The sequence below is a fragment of the Manis javanica genome, chromosome 6 (assembly GCF_040802235.1).
Source record: "Manis javanica isolate MJ-LG chromosome 6, MJ_LKY, whole genome shotgun sequence".
NCBI classification, from domain to species: domain Eukaryota; kingdom Metazoa; phylum Chordata; class Mammalia; order Pholidota; family Manidae; genus Manis; species Manis javanica.
The window spans coordinates 74,972,081-74,994,554 of record NC_133161.1 but is presented as its reverse complement, the minus strand read 5'-3'; the positions used below and the strand labels follow the sequence as shown (position 1 = coordinate 74,994,554).

The following is a 22,474-nucleotide window of genomic DNA, read 5'->3' as shown; positions in this document are numbered from 1 at the left end:
TGTTGACAGGGATGCTGTTTGCACTGCACACTGACGACAGAAGCAGTTCCGTGGGGCTGTTCACTAGGGTTGTATCTGGGAGAGAGTGTGATGAGGATGGCAGCGTGGGCTCTCATGACTCCCGGGCTGCGTGTTCTCATGTGCTGATTCACTTCAAGGATGTGCTGAGAAGACACCTCTCTGCCTGGAGCACAACTTCCAGAGAGAAGCATCCTTGCAGTCTGTAAAAATGAGAAGAGGTTGATTTTGGACCACAAGCATTTATTCCCCACTGGAAGTTTTCTTAAAGTTTGATAATTATGATGATATGGTTGGGCTTAAAGCAAGTTCTTTCGTCCTAGGCTGACTGGGTAAAAAGGTCTATTTGGTTGATGTGAGCATTACAAGTGTGAGTTTACTGTCACAGTCGGTCTGCCTGTGATTTCAGGAGGGGTGGGCACTGCCTGGACTATGGGATGGCAGAGAATTGTCTACAAGTAGGGGCAGTTAAGCAACAACATACTCTAAACACCCACTTGCCCCATCCTTCCCTCCTGCAGAGAGTTGTGGGATAATTTGCTCTAAAGTAGCATCTATCATAAAAGAAAATATTCTCTTAGCATAGACAGGGATTATAGTAAAATCATGATTTTATATATTACCTTTCCTGAGGAAATTCTAGTTTTTATAAAATGAATTTAGCTATAGCAATCTGGCAATCCAAATCCTTTACATTTTTCTCTTAGCTTATTGCCCCAATAGAAGGCATTCAAAGAGCTATCGTTCAATTCTATGTCATGTTTTCTACTTCATTCAGATAGAATCCACACCAACCTAACTTAATTCAGCTAGGTTTTTAGCAACTCAAACCACTTTACAATGTGGCTTCAGCTATTTGGGAAACTTGCTGGCCCCGAGTGTGATCTTTTCCCCCCTTATTTACACTTTTGTCTATGATGCGGAGCCCTTAAATTCAAGGACATGAAACATCCTTTAGAAACAACAATGTAAAAAAAATATAAATGGAATTCAGTGTATGATAGGATTCCAAATCACTCGTACAGGTTGAACCCACGTTCCCTTTGGTCTTTTCACCAGTGTTACCAGTACTTCTGGCCATTGAACTGAACTTTACTAGGTAGTCAGTGCTGAGCACTGGCAAGACACAGGCCTTTACCAAAATCTAGATTTACCTTCCTGAGCAAGTAATCCTATAATTTCCCATATTACTGGCAGTGAGAACTCTTGAATTTCCTCTCTGAGTCCTTCCCTTTTCTCCTCTCTGTGGATGACCCTCTTCCTCTGTGGTGGGAATGTGGGTGGTACAGGTAACAAGAAAAGAGGCTCTTGGAATGCATTCTGTGTGGAGACTTGAATAATTTACTTCCCTGAGTAGTGTAGCGCAGGTTCTTCAGAATTCTCAGTTTCTATATTTTGGAACATTTTTGTAAAGTGGAACCACATTGGCTTTAATCCATTTCATACATTTCAAGTTTTATTGAAATAGAATGACATGTAAGGGTATATAATTTGGAATCATGTATAACTGTGTTCAAATCTGGACTCACCAGTTACAGTCTTTGTCTTCAGACAAATTACATAATCTCTGAGCCTAGTTTTCTCATTGTAAAATGAAGCTGATAATAATAGCAAACCCGTAGCAGTGTTTGAAGATTGAATCGAATATTAAATATGTACTGTCTGTCACATAGTGATTCCCTTTCTTTTGTTTCCTAACATAATAAATCTGCCAGGAAACTAGTAAGCCTATTCTAAATTCTGCATTCAGTTCTTGGCATCTGAACATCAGCAAGATATTAAATTGGCAAAAATTGAATAAAATTTAAAAGAAAGGCAGTTGAAACAATTGATGTTAATACTAAGATTTATTTATACAAGTATAAGGATAAATGTATTTTTGTATAAACCACATGGAGAACACACTTTTGCAAAGACTGTAAATATAAAAGCAGTTTTAATTTAATTCTTAATTTATCATAATGTTTATGCTTTTACTAAAGGACTTTGAAGTCTACCAATGTTTTCATTAAGTTTACAGAATCACATGAAGAAGGTATTATTTCCAAATTGTACACGGAGACAAAAAGGTGCTCAAAGGAGAAAAAAAAGAGAGAATGTGATTTGAGCAAAGTTGTACAATGGATGAGAAGCAGAGGCTTGTGTTGGCTGTGTCCAGGCCTTCATGGTTTTGGTTCCAGAGCCTGAATGTACAGGGGCACTGATAAGGAATGTTAACACATGCTACTTTGGGTCCCCTTCTCAGAATCTGTCAAAGAGGTGAAATTAATCAACTGGTGATTATGCCACTTTTACTGCTCCCATGTCCAAGTTAACCTTGATGCTTAGTGGCCATTGTCTCTCTTTTGTCCCATGTCCTTCATCATACTGTCTTTTCCAAATCACAACTGTGGTTAACTCCAACTCTCTAACCTCTCCAGGCCAGCACGCATGTGACTTAAGAGAAATACATAGTCACACTGACTAGTCTGTCTTTACATTCATGACCCTGATCCTCAGTTAGGCTCTTAGTGCTCACTGGTAATCACACCAAACTTTGCTAATCTATTCACTCTTTCCCAGTGCCTGATTGCTATTTTACCTTCTCCTCTTTCCCAAGCGTCAACATTTTCATCCCTACCTTCATTTTCACAGAGAAAATTGGGACTTTGGAAAAGGATTTCCATAAGCTCTTGTGACATCTGCATTTGAAGCCTCCCAGCATCTTGCACCCACATATGCTACAAAGACTGTAAATATAAAAGCAGTTTTATATTTAAAATTTAATTTTAAGAAGGTATTATTTCCAAATTGTACATGGGAGACAAAAAGGTACTGAAAGAAGAAAAAAAAGAGATAATGTGATTTTGAGCAAAGTTGTACAGTGGATGAGAAGCAGAGGCTTGTGTTGGCTGTGTCCAGGCCTTCATGGTTTTGGTTCCATGGTTTCTGGCTGTGCCCACAGGCGTCTGTACCTCATTAGGTCTCATCTTCTCTCACTTACTCAAGGACTTTCTTCCAGAAGATTTTTCTTCCCTCTCTGACATTATTGGTTTTTGTTTTTACTGGTCTACTGAGTCATGACTATGTCCATGCAAACAGGTGGCTATTTTTACCATATTAGAAACCAAAACCAAAACCAAACCAAACAAAAACACTCTTCTTTGACTCCACTGCCTCTGCCAACTATTGCCCAATTTCTTTACAGTAAAACTCTCTGAAGCTGAATCATCTAAGCTCAATTTCCAATTTCTCTACTCCCATCTCTTTTCAGTCTGGTTTTATCCCCGCTATTGCCCTTGAACTGCTCTTGTCTGGGTCACCAATGCCTTCCTGTTGCTCAATACAGTGGGCAGTTTTCAGTCATCATCTTAATACTGTAGCAATTGGCACATTAATCTCTCTCTTATCTTTAATATAATTCCTTCTTTTGGCTTCTGGGATACCATGCTCTCTCTTGTCCTTGGGTATCCCTGGCTGCTCCTTCTGAGGTGCCTTTGCTGGCTCCTCCTTGTCTCCCAGACCCCTCCTCACTAGTGTGCTCAGGGCAGAGTTCTTGGAGGCCTTTTCTGTCTTCATTTACTCTGTGATTTCATGCAATCTTGTGGCTTAAATGAACAAACAAATAAAAAGTAATGCCCAAATTTGCATCATCCTATCAGACCCCTCTTACTCCAGAGTGATACTTTTGACTGCTTAATTGTTTTCTACCTATATATCTAACAGATAGTTCAGATTTAATGTACCTAAACTGAACTTCTGATTAGTCCACTGCTTAAAAAATCCTGCTCTCCTCATTTTAGGCAATAGAAAATCCATCTTTCCAACTGCTAAGGCCCAGACCAGAAAAGTCATTCTTCACTCATCTTTATCTCATACCCCACATTCAGTTTATCAGAAAATACTGCTAGGTCTTGCTGCAGTGTATCTCCAGAATTTGACCACTTTTCACTATTTTTACTACTTTCACTGATCCATGGCGCCAGCACCTCCCACCTTATGTACTGTAGTGGCCTTGTAACATGGGCTTCCTGCTACTTCCCTTATCCCTTTGACTACCCACCACTGCTTTACTCTTTCCTTGAAACACAGCACCCTGGGGGAACCTTTGTAATATGTTAGTCATATGTCGTTTCTCTGCTCAGAGTCTAGCAATAGATCCCACTTGGGATAAAACCCAGAGTCATTACACTGTCCTACAAAGCCCTTCGTAATCTGACCTCATCTCTCTCTCTATATCCTTCTACCCTACTTCGTGTTCACTCCACTAAAGCAACACAGGCTCCTTGCTTCTTCCAGCACGTCAAGCATGCTTATGTCCTAAGGCTTTTCTACATCTCCCAGAAACTTTCTTTCCCCAGAAGTGTGCAAGGTTAATCACTTGACTTTATTTTAAGTCTTTGCTCAAATCTCAACTTCTCAATGGGGTCTAATCTCACTTGTTTAAAATTGCAAATTCTGCCACACACACATTCCAGAGTCCCTTTACAATACTAGATATCTTTCTTGTCACCTCCTGATACATGATGTATAATTTACTTATTATATCTATTGTTTCTTGTCTCTAACCTGCTAGAATGTAAGCTGCCCGAGGGCTAGAATCTTTTTTTTCTTTTTCGCTTTGTTCACTAACATATCCTGAGTGTCTACAATTGTACCAGGCAAAAAGTGGATGCTGAAAACACATTTGTTGAATGAATAAATGATTTAGGAACCCTCCTGCCCTAGGGATGCAGTTATTCACAGGGGTGACATAAGGGCATTTTGGGATTCGTGGTTATCTATTTTTGATCTGAGATGACTCTTTGCTGTAGACAGTCAACATATTCTGTGGGGGACTTTTGGGGAGCCCTGGCCAGGTATGGATTTCATTTGGAGGACTGTAAAATTCTATTTTCCTAAGATCTTACAGAAGTATCCCACATACTTAGCACCCTGTCTGGCACATTAACAAATGAGGGTGAGAAACTCCTGGCTTTACCTAGACCTTGCATTCTTATACAGTGACATGATTTTAGGATATACTTACTGGGAAGCAGAAGAACCTGATGGGTCTCCTTTGCAGTCCACTCCTTGGACCTCATGGCCCCATGGCATATACTGTGGCATTGGGAATATATTGGGTTATACAGTAATCATTAACTAGTTCATGTTGAAGTATAAACACAAAAGCTTGAAGTCAGATGGATGTTGAATCAGGCCAGATCCTGGACTTAACACCTCCAAGCTTCTCTTTTTCTCCACTGTCAGTCATTGTAAGGCTCAAATGAGATACTGTATGTAAAGTTGCCAGACCAGGGCAGGCACAGAGCCTGGGTGAATTTTCTTTTCTTGAGAGAGAACTCTCTGCATTAAGTAATATTATTTCCTGGGTATCACAGATAAATGTAACTTGCCTCAGTGTATGCATGTACACTAAAGAGATTAATTTATGAGCCAGAAGTAATCGAACAAAGGACCTCATCTCTATTATTAACTCTGAATGCCTCAGATTTACAATAGAAATAGCAAGACTACAGCAGCTTTCCAGGGAATATCAATGAGAAGACTACATCATCAGTCCTGGAGATGAAAAAATCTCAGTAGTCATTTAAATTTCACTAAGACTATGTGATTATGAATATTTATTGAGAACCTACTGTGAGCAGGTATTAGGTATTTTGTAGCATGGAACATCAAAGCAATGGGACTTGTAAATTCCAGAACTACTAAAAGTTAATGTGTTTTCCTACCATTGGGCAAAATATTTCTATCAAGACTCCTGAAGAGCTCCTAAGGGACTTTCTAAGTGATTGTTAGGTGCACTTCAGAGGATGCTGTTAGGAAGGTTTCAGGGGAGGTGTGCAAATACATAGTCAGCTTAAACTGTTAAATGCATAATTAATGCCAATTATTCTCATGTGGTGGCCATAGCTTCAATGGAGAATGACTGTACCACATCTGCTTCCTGTAGGCACAGCTTCGGTCTTCATTTGAGGGAGTGTGTAGGAGATCTAAGATAAAAAAAACCCTTAGGAATGGTAAGAAATTCAATCCCTATGTAGTCCTATAAAAATCACCCATTTAGTGCTGCAATTAATTCACCTTGGAAATAGAAATAGTAGCAATGAAAATGAGAATTATTTTTCTGGAGCTTTTAATCGAAGTTCCCCCAAACTGAGGTGGGCTGAAATTGACTATGGAAATTATAATGCAATTTAACTACTGAGGAAGCTCAATTTCATTAGAAGGCTAAGTATAGATTGAGCCATTGCCTGTTTCCTGTTTCCCTGGAGTTGCTACTGCTTACACAGGGAAGTTGCTACATTATTTGTAGCAAGTATGAGTAATACCAGGTTTGAATTGAATTTGTCCAGTCTTCCAAACTGAGTTATTTTCACCTATTCAGGAACATATTCAAATGTTATACTTCTAATGAGGCAAAACCAGTTTAGACTTTTGCAATGATTTTAATTTATTTTTAATAACTGAAACTAAACAACTGCTGATTTCCAAGTATTAACTGGGCTGACATAAATGATGACTTTAAGGTACACTTTAAATATGCAGCAATAATTAAGTTTTGTATATAATCTGGTATCTCTTCATCAACAGCTAAGTGAAGAACCAGAATGCAAAATTGAAAATAAAATATCTCAATTATGCAAACATATTTATATACTTAACATTTTCTTCATATAAGCAGAGGAAAGTACTGGAAGTAAACACAGCAAATGTTAGCTGTGGCCATCTCTACATGATGGGATTAATCGTGTTCTTTTCTATTTTCTTCTTAGTATTTTCAGTGCTTTCCAGGTTCTAGCAAAAAACTATTAGTCTTACAGTTGTAGACAAAAGTCATTAAAATTGTGCTTAAAGATATTTTGCATAGAGCAGAAGCATTGTACAGTTAGTGCTGAGTGAATGAATGGGTCCATCAGGAAAGCTGACAAGCTTTACCAACTCTATGGCAGCTTTGTCCATCTTTCTTGTAGGATGTTAGTAAAATGTCACATCATGAAGCTTTCATTACAGGATAAATGATGGCATATTATAAATCACTACCATAAATAATAAGCATGAAATAATCAAGTCCCTTTTGTGATGAGACAGTTCTAATTGCTTTTAATTTCATGCTTTCACTTACTGTACTTTCTCAGTCTTAAATTTGTAACCTCCAGTGTTCTCTCAGTTATTAGTATAAATTAGCAATGTTGTACTATATGCAAATCAGTTGGCTGAAAAAGTCAGTTATGTGGAAAATACTGTAAATAACCTTTTTCAGCTCAATTAAACAATTTTGGTATGATACTTCAGGCTTTAAGGAACAAGTAATTGACTGAAGCAGTTAAAAACCTCTGGGTCCAATCCAGAAAACCTTACACAGACAAAATTTGCACTTTCTTCAGCACTAATCTTATACACCCAAGAGTATCAGGACAAGCTCAGAGAGGAAACCCTGTGTGGACAAAAGAAGAGGGATATGAGCTAATATTTACCGAATGCTACATGCACTATCATCATTCTCAGTCCCCAAAGAGAAAATGGCATTGAATACAAGGTGCAGACAAAGATGTGCCTTTCAGTGTTTTTGAAACTGTGGTCTGCTGATGTATACTCTCCCAAGATGCTTTGTTGTTTACAATGGAGGCTCATGATAAAGTGATTTTGGGAATTTCTACTTAATATATACCTCTTGCAGAGTCACAAAGAACATTAAAAGGTATTAAAGGTTTGAAAACGTGTGTAGTAAGAAGAAATATTTCTAAATTTGTTTAGTCCAGTGGTTAATTTTGTTTGAAAATAGATCTTTTTTTTTTTTTTAATGTAACATTTACTAACACCCCATGGGACTGTCATTTCATGGAACACACTCAAAGACCAAAAAGCAATAGTCTGTATATTGGACTTGTTGGATATGGTGCATATGTAATTAGGAGGTGAGTTTTATGGCTGGCACATCCCCTGTTTATTTAGTAAGTAGTGTTGCAAATAGAAGCAAATTCAGACAATCTGTTTTTCCTTGGAAAAAAATATATAGTGACCTAGTGGCTGCTAGGACCCACTTAGGTCCAGGTACATCTGATGAAAGGCCTGTTTAAGATTCTTGATTTTTTTTTTTATATATTTTTATTTTTTATTTATTTATTTTTTTTGAGAGGGCATCTCTCATATTTATTGATCAAATGGTTGTTAACAACAATAAAATTCAGTATAGGGGGGTCAACGCTCAATGTACAATCATTAATCCATCTCAAGCCTAATTCTCGTCAGTCTCCAATCTTCTGAAGCATAACGAACAAGTTCTTACATGGTGAACGAATTCTTACATAGTGAATAAATTCTTACATGGTGAACAGTACAAGGGCATTCATCACAGAAACTTTCGGTTTTGATCATGCAATATGACCTATAAACAATCAGGTCAAATATGAATATTCGTTTGATTTTTGTACTTGATTTATATGTTGATCCCACATTTCTCCTATTATTATTATTATTTTTATTTTTAATAAAATGCTGAAGTGGTAGGTAGATGCAAGATAAAGGTAGAAAACATAGTTTAGTGCTGTAAGAAGGCAAATGTAGATGATCAGATGATCAGGTGTGTGCCTATGGACTAAGTATTAATCCAGGCTAGACAAGGGCAGCAAGACATCCACGGATGCAGAAGATTTCTCTCAAAGCAGGGGGGTGAGGTTCTGAGCCTCACCTCTGTTGATCCCCAAATTCTCACCTGATGGCCCCCCTGCGACTGTGCCTGTCTTAGGTTGTTCCTCCCTTGAGGAATCTTACCCGTCTCTGGCTAACCAGTCATCTTCCGGGGCCATACAGGGAAATGTAAAGTTGGTAAGTGAGAGAGAAGCCATATTGTTTGCAAATGTTAGCTTTTTACTTCTTTGCAGATTTATGCCCTGTGGCTTCTATGCCCAGCATTTGTCTCGAGGTATCTTTACCACCTGGAGGAATTATGATACTCGGTAAATTCGATCTGAGGCACGAATTCTATTTAAGGGTTGTAATTAGGAAGGAAGAAGAAAAGCTATAGATGTAGCATATGAAGGAAACTTGGGAGGATTGATTATTTCTTTGACATATCTTCTTGTATAGTACCTTAAGTATGTATAGGTTTTAAACTACTAACTAATTTGCACACACATATTAACATAATAGGAATACGGTGACATAAACAAAGCAAATCTATAATTACCATCCATCTCCAGTGAAGCCAAGAAAACCAGTTAGGCACCCTAGGCATTTGTGAAAATTTATCTATGATATGATGGATATTGTCCAACTGTACTTGAACCATCAGACAAATTAAAGCAGCCCATTTCTGGGATCTGTTCACATCCCATATGTTCTTTTAACCATAGATAGTCTATAGTCATGAGATTTTGGGGTGCTACAACTTGCACCCCTCCCAACTCCAGGTTGAGTTCCAACAGTACAGATCCGGTCAAATTCGTTGTCTCACTGTATGCACATGCCAGCCTAGACATCTCCCTCCTCATTCTTATGGCAAGTCCAGGAGACGGTGGGCTGGATGCAGCCACAACCGCAGCATCGTCCGGATCCCTGTGGAGGCTTTTTGATGATCATCCCCCGGCACAAGTCCTCCAGAGAGTGCTGATGCCGGAAGCTCCTCCTCATATCGTATCTTAGTTCATTTTCTGGGTATCCAAGCTAGGCCTTGATCTTCTGCATAGAAACAAAGAGACCCTTTGCCCACACTTTGACATGCCCTCTATACCACTGTGCAGAACTCATTGGAGGTCAGCACACAGTAACTGCTTTTTTTTTTTTAAATTAAGAGAAAGGAATATTATCAGAAAAGAGTACCTCCATAGCTGATCATCTGACACCCTTTAAGTGATCAACATTAAGGATATTTAAAGCATGCGTTGATCTTTGATTTACCAATAGTTTTATCCTGTTAAGGAGAAATCCCCCTTTTCTTTCTTTCTTTCTTTCTTTCTTTTTTTTTTTTTTTTTTTTAAATTTTTAATCTACACTTACATGAAGAATACTATGTTAACTATGCTCTCCCCTATATCAGGTCCCCCCTAACAACCACATTATGGTTACTGTCCATCAGCTTAGCAAAATGTTGTAGAGTCACTACTTGTCCTCTCTGTGTTGTGCAGCCCACCATCCCCTTGTTCCCTCCCCCCCATACATGCTAATCTTAATACCCCCCTTCTTCTTCCCCCCCCCTTATCCCTCCCTGCCCACCCATCCTCCCAGTTCCTTTCCCTTTGGTACCTGTTAGTCCATTTTTGGGTTCTGTAATTCCACTGCTGTTTTGTTCCTTCAGTTTTTCCTTTGTTCCTATACTCCTCAGATGAGTGACATCATTTGGTATTTCTCTTTCTCCGCTTGGCTTATTTCACTGAGCATAATACTCTCCAGCTCCATCCATGTTGCTGCAAATGGTTGGATTTTTCCACTTCTTATGGCTGAGTAGTATTCCATTGTGTATATGTACCACATCTTCTTTATCCATTCATCTACCGATGGACATTTAGGTTGCTTCCAATTCTTGGCTATTGTAAATAGTGCTGCGATAAACATAGGAGTGCATCTGTCTTTCTCAAACTTGATTGCTGCGTTCTTAGGGTAAATTCCTAGGAGTGGAATTCCTGGGTCAAATGGTAGGTCTGTTTAGAGCATTTTGATGCACCTCCATACTGCTTTCCACAATGGTTGAACTAATTTACATTCCCACCAGCAGTGTAGGAGGGTTCCCCTTTCTCCACAGCCTCGCCAACATTTGTTGTTGTTTGTCTTTTGGATGGCAGCTATCCTTACTGGTGTGAGGTGATACCTCATTGTAGTTTTAATTTGCATTTCTCTGATAATTAGCGATGTGGAGCATCTTTTCATGTGTCTCTTGGCCATCTGTATTTCTTTTTTGGAGAACTGTCTGTTCAGTTCCTCTGCCCATTTTTTAATTGGGTTATTTGTTTTTTGTTTGTTGAGGCGTGTGAGCTCTTTATATATTCTGGACGTCAAGCCTTTATCGGATCTGTCATTTTCAAATATATTCTCCCATACTGTAGGGTTCCTTTTTGTTCTATTGATGGTGTCTTTCGCTGTACAGAAGCTTTTCAGCTTAATGTAGTCCCACTTGCTCATTTTTGCTGTTGTTTTCCTTGCCCGGGGAGATATGTTCAAGAAGAGATCACTCATGTTTATGTCTAAGAGGTTTTTGCCTATGTTTTTTTCCAAGAGTTTAATGGTTTCGTGACTTACATTCAGGTCTTTGATCCATTTTGAGTTTACCTTTGTATATGGGGTTAGACAATGGTCCAGTTTCATTCTCCTACATGTAGCTGTCCAGTTTTGCCAGCACCATCTGTTGAAGAGACTGTCATTTTGCCATTGTATGTCCATGGCTCCTTTATCAAATATTAATTGACCATATATGTTTGGGTTAATTTCTGGGGTCTCTAATCTGTTCCACTGGTCTGTGGCTCTGTTCTTGTGCCAGTACCAAATTGTCTTGATTACTATGGCTTTGTAGTAGAGCTTGAAGTTGGGGAGTGAGATCCCCCCTACTTTATTCTTCTTTTTCAGGATTGCTTTGGCTATTCGGGGTCTTTGGTGTTTCCATATGAATTTTTGAATTATTTGTTCCAATTCATTGAAGAATGTTGCTGGTAATTTGAGAGGGATTGCATCGAATCTGTATATTGCTTTGGGCAGGATGGCCATTTTGACGATATTAATTCTTCCTAGCCATGAGCATGGGATGAGTTTCCATTTATTAGTGTCCCCTTTAATTTCTCTTAAGAGTGACTTGTAGTTTTCAGAGTATAAGTCTTTCAGTTCTTTGGTTAGGTTTATTCCTAGGTATTTTATTCTTTTTGATGCAATGGTGAATGGAATTGTTTTCCTGATTTCTCTTTCTATTGATTCGTTGTTAGTGTATAGGAAAGCTACAGATTTCTGTGTGTTAATTTTGTATCCTGCAACTTTGCTGTATTCCGATATCAGTTCTAGTAGTTTTGGAGTGGAGTCTTTAGGGTTTTTTTTTTTTTTTTTTTTTTTGAGAGGGCATCTCTCATATTTATTGATCAAATGGTTGTTAACAACAATAAAATTCAGTATAGGGGGGTCAATGCTCAATGTACAATCATTAATCCATCTCAAGCCTAATTCTCGTCAGTCTCCAATCTTCTGAAGCATAACGAACAAGTTCTTACATGGTGAACGAATTCTTACAGAGTGAATAAATTCTTACATGGTGAACAGTACAAGGGCAGTCATCACAGAAACTTTCGGTTTTGATCATGCAATATGACCTATAAACCATCAGGTCAAATATGAATATTCATTTGATTTTTGTACTTGATTTATATGTTGATCCCACATTTCTCCTATTATTATTATTATTTTTATTTTTAATAAAATGCTGAAGTGGTAGGTAGATGCAAGATAAAGGTAGAAAACATAGTTTAGTGCTGTAAGAAGACAAATGTAGATGATCAGATGATCAGGTGTGTGCCTATGGACTAAGTATTAATCCAGGCTAGACAAGGGCAGCAAGACATCCACGGATGCAGAAGATTTCTCTCAAAGCAGGGGGGGTGAGGTTCTGAGCCTCACCTCTGTTGATCCCCAAATTCTCACCTGATGGCCCCCCTGCGACTGTGCCTGTCTTAGGTTGTTCCTCCCTTGAGGAATCTTACCCGTCTCTGGGTAACCAGTCATCTTCCGGGGCCATACAGGGAAATGTAAAGTTGGTAAGTGAGAGAGAAGCCATATTGTTTGCAAAGGTTAGCTTTTTACTTCTTTGCAGATTTATGCCCTGTGGCTTCTATGCCCAGCACTTGTCTCGAGGTATCTTTACCACCTGGAGGAATTATGATACTCGGTAAATTCGATATGAGGCACGAATTCTATTTAAAGTTTGTAATTAGGAAGGAAGAAGAAAAGCTATAGATGTAGCATATGAAGGAAACTTGGGAGGATTGATTATTTCTTTGACATATCTTCTTGTATAGTACCTTAAGTATGTATAGGTTTTAAACTACTAACTAATTTGCACACACATATTGACATAATAGGAATACGGTGACATAAACAAAGCAAATCTATAATTACCATCCATCTCCAGTGAAGCCAAGAAAACCATTTAGGCACCCTAGGCATTTGTGAAAATTTATCTATGATATGATGGATATTTTCCAACTGTACTTGAACCATCAGACAAATTAAAGCAGCCCATTTCTGGGATCTGTTCACATCCCATATGTTCTTTTAACCATAGATAGTCTATAGTCATGAGATTTTGGGGTGCTACAACTTGCACCCCTCCCAACTCCTGGTTGAGTTCCAACAGTACAGATCCAGTCAAATTCGTTGTCTCACTGTATGCACATGCCAGCCTAGACATCTCCCTCCTCCTTCTTATGGCAAGTCCAGGAGATGGTGGGCTGGATGCAGCCACAACCGCAGCATCGTCCGGATCCCTGTGGAGGCTTTTTGATGATCATCCCCCGGAACGAGTCCTCCAGAGAGTGCTGATGCCGGAAGCTCCTCCTCATATCGTATCTTAGTTCATTTTCTGGGTATCCAAGCTAGGCCTTGATCTTCTGCGTAGAAACAAACAGACCCTTTGCCCACACTTTGACATGCCCTCTATACCACTGTGCAGAACTCATTGGAGGTCAGCACACAGTAACTGCTTTTTTTTTTTTTTTTTTAATTAAGAGAAAGGAATATTATCAGAAAAGAGTACCTCCATAGCTGATCATCTGACACCCTTTAAGTGATCAACATTAAGGATATTTAAAGCATGCGTTGATCTTTGATTTACCAATAGTTTTATCCTGTTAAGGAGTAATCCCCCTTTTCTTTCTTTCTTTCTTTTTTTTTTTTTTTTAAATTTTTAATCTACACTTACCTGAAGAATACTATGTTTACTATGCTCTCCCCTATATCAGGTCCCCCCTAACAACCACATTACGGTTACTGTCCATCAGCTTAGCAAAATGTGGTAGAGTCACTACTTGTCCTCTCTGTGTTGTGCAGCCCACCCTCCCCTTTCTCCCTCCCCCCCATGCATGCTAATCTTAATACCCCCCTTCTTCTTCCCCCCCCTTATCCCTCCCTGCCCACCCATCCTCCCCAGTTCCTTTCCCTTTGGTACCTGTTAGTCCATTTTTGGTTTCTGTAATTCTGCTGCTGTTTTGTTCCTTCAGTTTTTCCTTTGTTCCTATACTCCTCAGATGAGTGAAATCATTTGGTATTTCTCTTTCTCCGCTTGGCTTATTTCACTGAGCATAATACTCTCCAGCTCCATCCATGTTGCTGCAAATGGTTGGATTTTTCCACTTCTTATGGCTGAGTAGTATTCCATTGTGTATATGTACCACATCTTCTTTATCCATTCATCTACCGATGGACATTTAGGTTGCTTCCAATTCTTGGCTATTGTAAATAGTGCTGCGATAAACATAGGAGTGCATCTGTCTTTCTCAAACTTGATTGCTGCGTTCTTAGGGTAAATTCCTAGGAGTGGAATTCCTGGGTCAAATGGTAGGTCTGTTTTGAGCATTTTGATGCACCTCCATACTGCTTTCCACAATGGTTGAACTAATTTACATTCCCACCAGCAGTGTAGGAGGGTTCCCCTTTCTCCACAGCCTTGCCAACATTTGTTGTTGTTTGTCTTTTGGATGGCAGCTATCCTTACTGGTGTGAGGTGATACCTCATTGTAGTTTTAATTTGCATTTCTCTGATAATTAGCGCTGTGGAGCATCTTTTCATGTGTCTCTTGGCCATCTGTATTTCTTTTTTGGAGAACTTTCTGTTCAGTTCCTCTGCCCATTTTTTAATTGGGTTATTTGTTTTTTCTTTGTTGAGGCGTGTGAGCTCTTTATATATTCTGGACGTCAAGCCTTTATCAGATCTGTCATTTTCAAATATATTCTCCCATACTGTAGGGTTCCTTTTTGTTCTATTGATGGTGTCTTTCGCTGTACAGAAGCTTTTCAGCTTAATGTAGTCCCACTTGCTCATTTTTGCTGTTGTTTTCCTTGCCCGGGGAGATATGTTCAAGAAGAGATCACTCATGTTTATGTCTAAGAGGTTTTTGCCTATGTTTTTTTCCAAGAGTTTAATGGTTTCGTGACTTACATTCAGGTCTTTGATCCATTTTGAGTTTACCTTTGTATATGGGGTTAGACAATGGTCCAGTTTCATTCTCCTACATGTAGCTGTCCAGTTTTGCCAGCACCATCTGTTGAAGAGACTGTCATTTTGCCATTGTATGTCGATGGCTCCTTTATCAAATATTAATTGACCATATATGTTTGGGTTAATTTCTGGGGTCTCTAATCTGTTCCACTGGTCTGTGGCTCTGTTCCTGTGCCAGTACCAAATTGTCTTGATTACTATGGCTTTGTAGTAGAGCTTGAAGTTGGGGAGTGAGATCCCCCCTACTTTATTCTTCTTTTTCAGGATTGCTTTGGCTATTCGGGGTCTTTGGTGTTTCCATATGAATTTTTGAATTATTTGTTCCAATTCATTGAAGAATGTTGCTGGTAATTTGAGAGGGATTGCATCGAATCTGTATATTGCTTTGGGCAGGATGGCCATTTTGACGATATTAATTCTTCCTAGCCATGAGCATGGGATGAGTTTCCATTTATTAGTGTCCCCTTTAATTTCTCTTAAGAGTGACTTGTAGTTTTCAGAGTATAAGTCTTTCAGTTCTTTGGTTAGGTTTATTCCTAGGTATTTTATTCTTTTTGATGCAATGGTGAATGGAATTGTTTTCCTGATTTCTCTTTCTATTGATTCGTTGTTAGTGTATAGGAAAGCTACAGATTTCTGTGTGTTAATTTTGTATCCTGCAACTTTGCTGTATTCCGATATCAGTTCTAGTAGTTTTGGAGTGGAGTCTTTAGGGTTTTTTATGTACAGTATCATATCATCTGCAAATAGTGACAGTTTAACTTCTTCTTTACCAATCTGGATTCCTTGTATTTCTTTGTTTTGTCTGATTGCCGTGGCTAAGACCTCCAGTATTATGTTAAATAACAGTGGGGATAGTGGGCATCCCTGTCTGGTTCCCGATCTCAGTGGAAATGCTTTCAGCTTCTCGCTGTTCAGTATTATGCTGGCTGTGGGTTTATCATATATGGCCTTTATTATGTTGAGGTACTTGCCCTCTATTCCCATTTTGCTGAGAGTTTTTATCATGAATGGATGTTGAATTTTGTCAAATGCTTTTTCAGCATCTATGGAGATGATCATGTGGTTTTTGTCTTTCTTTTTGTTGATGTGGTGGATGATGTTGATGGATTTTCGAATGTTGTACCATCCTTGCATCCCTGGGATGAACCCCACTTGGTCATGGTGTATGATCCTTTTGATATACTGTTGAATTCTGTTTGCTAATATTTTATTGAGTATTTTTGCATCTACATTCATCAGGGATATTGGTCTGTAATTTTCTTTTTTGGTGGGGTCTTTTCCTGGTTTTGGTATTAGGGTGATGTTGGCTTCATAGAATGAGTTTGGGAGTATTCCCTCTTCTTCTATTTTGTGGAACACTTTAAGGAGAATGGGTATTATGTCTTCTCTGTGTGTCTGATAAAATTCCGAGGTAAATCCGTCCGGCCCCGGGGTTTTGTTCTTGGGTAGTTTTTTGATTACTGTTTCAATTTCTTTGCTTGTAATTGGTTTGTTTAACTTTTGTGTTTCTTCCTTGGTCAGTCTTGGGAGGTTGTATTTTTCTAGGAAGTTGTCCATTTCTTCTAGGTTTTCCAGCTTGTTGGCATATAGGTTTTCATAGGAGTCTTTAATAATTCTTTGTATTTCTGTGGAGTCTGTCGTGATTTTTCCATTCTCATTTCTGATTATGTTGATTTGTGTTGACTCTCTTTTTCTCTTAATAAGTTGGGCTAGAGGCTTATCTATTTTGTTTATTTTCTCAAAGAACCAGCTCTTGGTTTCGTTGATTTTTGCTATTGTTTTATTCTTCTCAATTTTGTTTATTTCTTCTCTGATCTTTATTATGTCCCTCCTTCTGCTGACTTTAGGCCTCATTTGTTCTTCTTTTTCCAGTTTTAATAATTGTGATGTTAGACTATTCATTTGGGATTGTTCTTCCTTCTTCAAGTGTGCCTGGATTGCTATATACTTTCCTCCTAAGACTGCTTTCGCTGCATCCCACAGAAGTTGGGGCTTAGTGTTGTTGTTGTCATTTGTTTCTATATATTCCTTGATCTCTATTTTGATTTGTTCATTGATCCATTGATTATTTAGTAGCATGTTGTTAAGCCTCCATGTGTTTGTCAGTCTTTTTGTTTTCTTTGTAGAATTTATTTCTACTTTCATACCTTTGTGGTCTGAAAAATTGGTTGGTAGAATTTCAATATTTTGGAATTTACTGAGGCTCTTTTTGTGAGCTAGTATGTGGTCTATTCTGGAGAATGTTCCATGTGCATTTGAGAAGAATGTATATCCTGTTGCTTTTGGATGTAGAGTTCTATAGATGTCTATTAGGTCCATCTGTTCTAGTGTGTTGTTCAGTGCCTGTGTGTCTTTACTTATTTTCTGCCCGGTGGATCTATCCTTTGGGGTGAGTGGTGTGTTGAAGTCTCCTACAATGAATGCATTGCAGTCTATTTCCCTCTTTAGTTCTGTTAGTATTTGCTTCACATATGCTGGTGCTCCTGTATTGGGTGCATATATATTTAGAATGGTTATATCCTCTTGTTGGACTGAGCCCTTTATCATTATGTAGTGGCCTTCTTTATCTCTTGTTACTTTCTTTGTTTTGAAGTCTATTTTGTCTGATATTAGTACTGCAACCCCTGCTTTCTTCTCACTGTTGTTTGCCTGAAATATGTTTTTCCATCCCTTGACTTTTAGTCTATGCTTATCTTTGGGTTTAAGGTGAGTTTCTTGTAAGCAGCATATAGATGGGTCTTGCTTTTTTATCCATTCTATTACTCTATGTCTTTTGATTGGTGCATTAAGTCCATTTACATTTAGGGTGACTAGTGAGAGATATGTACTTATTGCCATTTCAGGCTTTAGATTCGTGGTTACCAAAGGTTCAAGGTTAACCTCTTTAGTATCTTACTGCCTAACTTAGCTCGCTTATTGAGCTGTTATATACACTGTCTGGAGATTCTTTTCTTCTCTCCCTTCTTATTCCTCCTCCTCCATTCTTCATATGTTGTGTGTTTTGTTCTGTGCTCTTTTTAGGGGTGCTCCCATCTAGAGCAGTCCCTGTAGGATGCCCTGTAGAGGTGGTTTGTGGGAAGCAAATTCCCTCAGCTTTTGCTTGTCTGGGAATTGTTTAATCCCACCATCATATTTAAATGATAGTCGTGCTGGATACAGTATCCTTGGTTCAAGGCCCTTCTGTTTCATTGCATTAAGTATATCATGCCATTCTCTTCTGGCCTGTAGGGTTTCTGTTGAGAAGTCTGATGTTAGCCTGATTGGTTTTCCTTTATAGGTGACCTTTTTCTCTCTAGCTGCCTTTAAAACTCTTTCCTTGTCCTTGATCCTTGCCATTTTAATTATTATGTGTCTTGGTGTTGTCCTCCTTGGATCCTTTCTGTTGGGAGTTCTGTGTAATTCCATGGTCTGTTCGATTATTTCCTCCCCCAGTTTGGGGAAGTTTTCAGCAATTATTTCTTCAAAGACACTTTCTATCCCTTTTCCTCTTTCTTCCTCTTCTGGTATCCCTATAATACGAATGTTTTTCCTTTTGTATTGGTCACATATTTCTCTTAGTGTTGTTTCATTCCTGGAGATCCTTTTATCTCTCTCTATGTCAGCTTCTATACGTTCCTGTTCTCTGGCTTCTATTCCTTCAATGGCCTCTTGCATCTTATCCATTCTGCTTATAAATCCTTCCAGGGATTGTTTCACTTCTGTGATCTCTTTCCTGACATCTGTGATCTCCTTCCGGACTTCATCCCACTGCTCTTGCATTTTTCTCTGCATCTCATCCCATTGCTCTTGCATTTTTCTCTGCATCTCTGTCAGCATGTTCATGATTTTTATTTTGAATTCTTTTTCAGGAGGACTAGTTAGGTCTGTCTCCTTCTCAGGTGTTGTCTCTGTGATCTTTGTCTGCCTGTAGTTTTGCCTTTTCATGGTGATAGAGATAGTTTGCAGAGCTGGTACAAGTGACTGCTGGAAGAGCTTCCCTTCTTGTTGGTTTGTATCCTTTTCCTGGGAGACTAGCAACCTCTAGTTGCTTGTGCTGGGCAGCTGTGCGCAGACAGGGCTTCTGCTTCCTGCCCAGTTGCTTTGGGGTTTATCTCCGCTGTTGCTGTGGGCTTGGCCTGGCTGGGGCTGTTCCTCCAAAATGGTGGAGCCCCGTTGGATGGGGATCGGCCAGGAGGCTATTTATCTCCGTAAGGGGCCTCTGTGCTCCCTGCTGCCCAGGGGGTTAGAGTGCCCAGAGATCCCCAGATTCCCTGCCTCTGGTCTAAGTGACCTGTCCTTCCCCTTTAAGATTTCCAAAAAGCACTCTCCAAACCAAAACAACAACAGCAACAATGAGAGAGGGAACAGAAAGAAAGAAAAAAAAAAGGAAAAAACAAGCGATTTTTTTTTTTTTTCCTCAGTTGCCGGTCCCAGGCACCCACTCACTGGTCCTGCTGCCCTGTCTCCCTAGCACCAGGGTCCCTGTCCTTTCAAGGTTTCCAAAAAGCACCCACCCACCGGTCCCTCAGGGAAGCAACGCTCGATATTCTTTGTCCTCAGGCACTGGTCCCAGGCACCCGCTCACCAGTCCCGCCGCCCTGCCTCCCTAGCACCGGGGTCCCTGTCCCTTCAAGGCTTCCAAAAAGCACTCGCCAAAAAGAGAGAAAAAAAGGGGAAAAACACGCGATTTCTTCCGTCCTCAGGTGCCGGTCTCAGGCACCCACCCACCAGTCCCACAGGGAAAAACGCGGGATATTCTTTGTCCTCAGGTGCCGGTCCCAGGCACCCGCTCACCAGTCCCGCCTTGCTGCCTCCCTAGCACCGGGGTCCCTGTCCCTTTTAGGCTTCCAAAAAGCACTCGCAGAAAAGGAAAAAAAAAGGGGAAAAACGCGCGATTTCCTCTGTCCTCAAGTGCCGGTCTCAGGCACCCGCCCACCGGTCCCGCAGGGAAAAACGTGGGATATTCTTTGTCCTCAGGCGCCGGTCCCAGCCACCCGCTCACCAGTCCCGCCACCTTGCCTCCCTAGCACTGGGGTCCCCGTCCCTTCAAGGCTTCCAAAAAGCGCTCGCCAAAAAGAGAGAAAAAAAAAAAGGAAAAACGCGCGACCTCCTCCGTCCTCAGGCACTGGTCTCAGGCACCCGCCCGCCCGTCCCGCAGGGAGAAACGCGGGATATTCTTTGTCCTCCGGCGCCGTTCCCAGGCACCTGCTCACTGGTCCCGCCACCCTGCCTCCCCAGCAACGGGGGCCCGTCCCTCTAAGGCTTCCAAAAAGCGCTCGCCAAGAAAAAAAAAAAAAAAAAACCGCTCCGGTTTCTCTCCACCCGCTGGGAGCCGGGGGGAGGGGCGCTCGGGTCCCGCCGGGCCGGGGCTTGTATCTTACCCCCTTCGCAAGGCGCTGGTTCCTTGCAGGTGTGGATGTGGTCTGGATGTTGTCCTGTGTCCTGTGGTCTCTATTTTAGGAAGATTTTTCTTTGTTATATTTTCATAGGTCTATGTGTTTTTGGGAGGAGATTTCCACTGCTCTACTCACGCCGCCATCCTGGCTCCGCCCAGATTCTTGATTTTTTAAAAATAAAATGAGAAATTTAAAAATAATTCAATTCTGCAGCATGTATAAAATATGTCTTTTGCAGTTTGAAGAGGCACTACTAACACAAAAGACTATTCCTCCTATCTTCCCATTCTTATTTTCACCTGCCACACTGAGAACCATGTTTGGAACCAAAACATGAGCTAGGGTGTGTCTGAAGTGCAAGTCCCATTTAGGTCTGTTGATCCACTGTCATCTTATTCTTCCTCACAGTTCTGATGAATTCCTTCTGCACAGAGCCCGCTATTCTACTCTATAACTCTTTCTGGCCCTTGTGGCCAGTCGACATGTAGGAAACAATTAAATGTCTTTCCCAATCTCTCCTCTTCAAAAGGTCACTGAATTGTAATTTAGAGACATACTTCAAGGCTGTAAGGCATCTGTTGAAACCTTGACGTGACATGTTTGCTGTTTAATCTTACAGGACTTTTCTTTGTGTGGCTTGCCTGTGCATTTACCCTAAACAGACCAAACAAATAAGAGAGAACACAGCAAACTACGGAACAGGAGTGCCCCAACTAAGTTAAAGAAGAGGCATGTAGGGAAGGAATTAAACTGGAAAAGGAGTTCCTACTTTAACTGCCGCAGTCCAGCCGCGCCTAGTCGAGCAGGTCCTGAAGTGCGGAAGCGGGGCGAAGAAAAGAAAGAAAGACAGAAAGAATTGGGAGCGCTGACACTCCCACACATCGCCAGCAAAACTTTAATGAAGGTCCAGGGTTTATATAATGCAGTGGGGTTACATGATTCCAGGACATAGCATTATCCAATAGACAATCAAGCACAGTATTGACGACAGTGGTAGCCTGGCAAAGGTAGGCTCAGCAGGGTTCCAGTTAGTTGCTCAGAATGCGGAAACAGAATGTTCTTTGTTCTCCATTCCCGCCACTTCGGCAAGTGGGGGAAGGGCATAGCCAGAAGCAGGGACGGTATTTCCACACATCTTCAATGTCTCCCTATTTTCAGAGTGAGGAGTCTTGGCTCGTCTTCGAGGACAAGATATGTTTCTGTGGAGAGAGAACTTCCAAGGACTGCACGGGTTGTTCTCAACCTGGTGCTTTCCCATGCTGCGTTCAGACATGGGGGAAGGTGCTTTCCCATTCTGCCTACAAACATGTGAGAAGACAAAGGCGGTCTCCAACATTTAACTACTACCTTTAGCGTGCACTAAGACCCTAATGTACGATAGCCCTTACTAGTTCCTTCTATTGAATGAGACCAGAAATTCTTGCTAGAAGGGATAGAGGAACTGAATCTTACAGTCAGAGGGTGGGCTGCTGGACTGACTTTCTTTGCTTTTTTTTTTTTTTTTTTTTTTTTTACGAGTAATCCTTTTCATCTTAAATTTAATATTAAATTAATAACACTTATGTGAACCCTAAAGAAGAAATAGTTACACACTACATTTCTTGAGGGCAGTTGGTTTGGAGGTTCTTAGATGTTTAGTTCTGTCTCCATCCCAAAGATGTATATTCACAGTTGATTTACTTTTTCAATAAAAAGTTTGTGATGAACTGTTGCTTATTATTTGCTTTTAGTGTCAGTGTGCTTCACCTCCCTCCTGGGTATTTCACCTGTCTTTGATAATTATTTTTTCACTTCGGGGTATTTTTTACAGGTGTCTTAACTCCCTTTTGTTATTTTTATGTCAGCATTATTTTCCTGATTTAAGGTGACTCCAGAATATAGTCTGTATTGTTTACACTAGGGAATTATGTAA

At 40.1% G+C, this 22,474-nt stretch overlaps 2 long non-coding RNA genes across 3 annotated transcripts in view; one reads left to right on the top strand and one right to left on the bottom strand.

Moving 5' to 3' along the window:
- LOC140849920 (uncharacterized) overlaps positions 1-22,076 on the top strand; it is a 71,281-nt gene extending 49,205 nt beyond the window's left edge. The window contains exon 3 of one of the 2 annotated variants that reach the window (XR_012132320.1): positions 21,182-22,076. This is a non-coding gene — a long non-coding RNA (uncharacterized lncRNA). Of the gene's footprint in view, positions 1-9; positions 1,637-21,181 lie in introns of those variants that run through there. The other variant, XR_012132321.1, reaches the window with a different exon arrangement.
- Positions 69-21,447, bottom strand: LOC140849921 (uncharacterized). Its single transcript, XR_012132322.1, has 3 exons — positions 21,332-21,447; positions 5,027-5,097; positions 69-221 (listed from the first exon to the last, which is right to left on the bottom strand). It is a non-coding gene; the product is annotated as an uncharacterized lncRNA (long non-coding RNA).
- Positions 22,077-22,474: the final 398 nt, after the last annotated feature.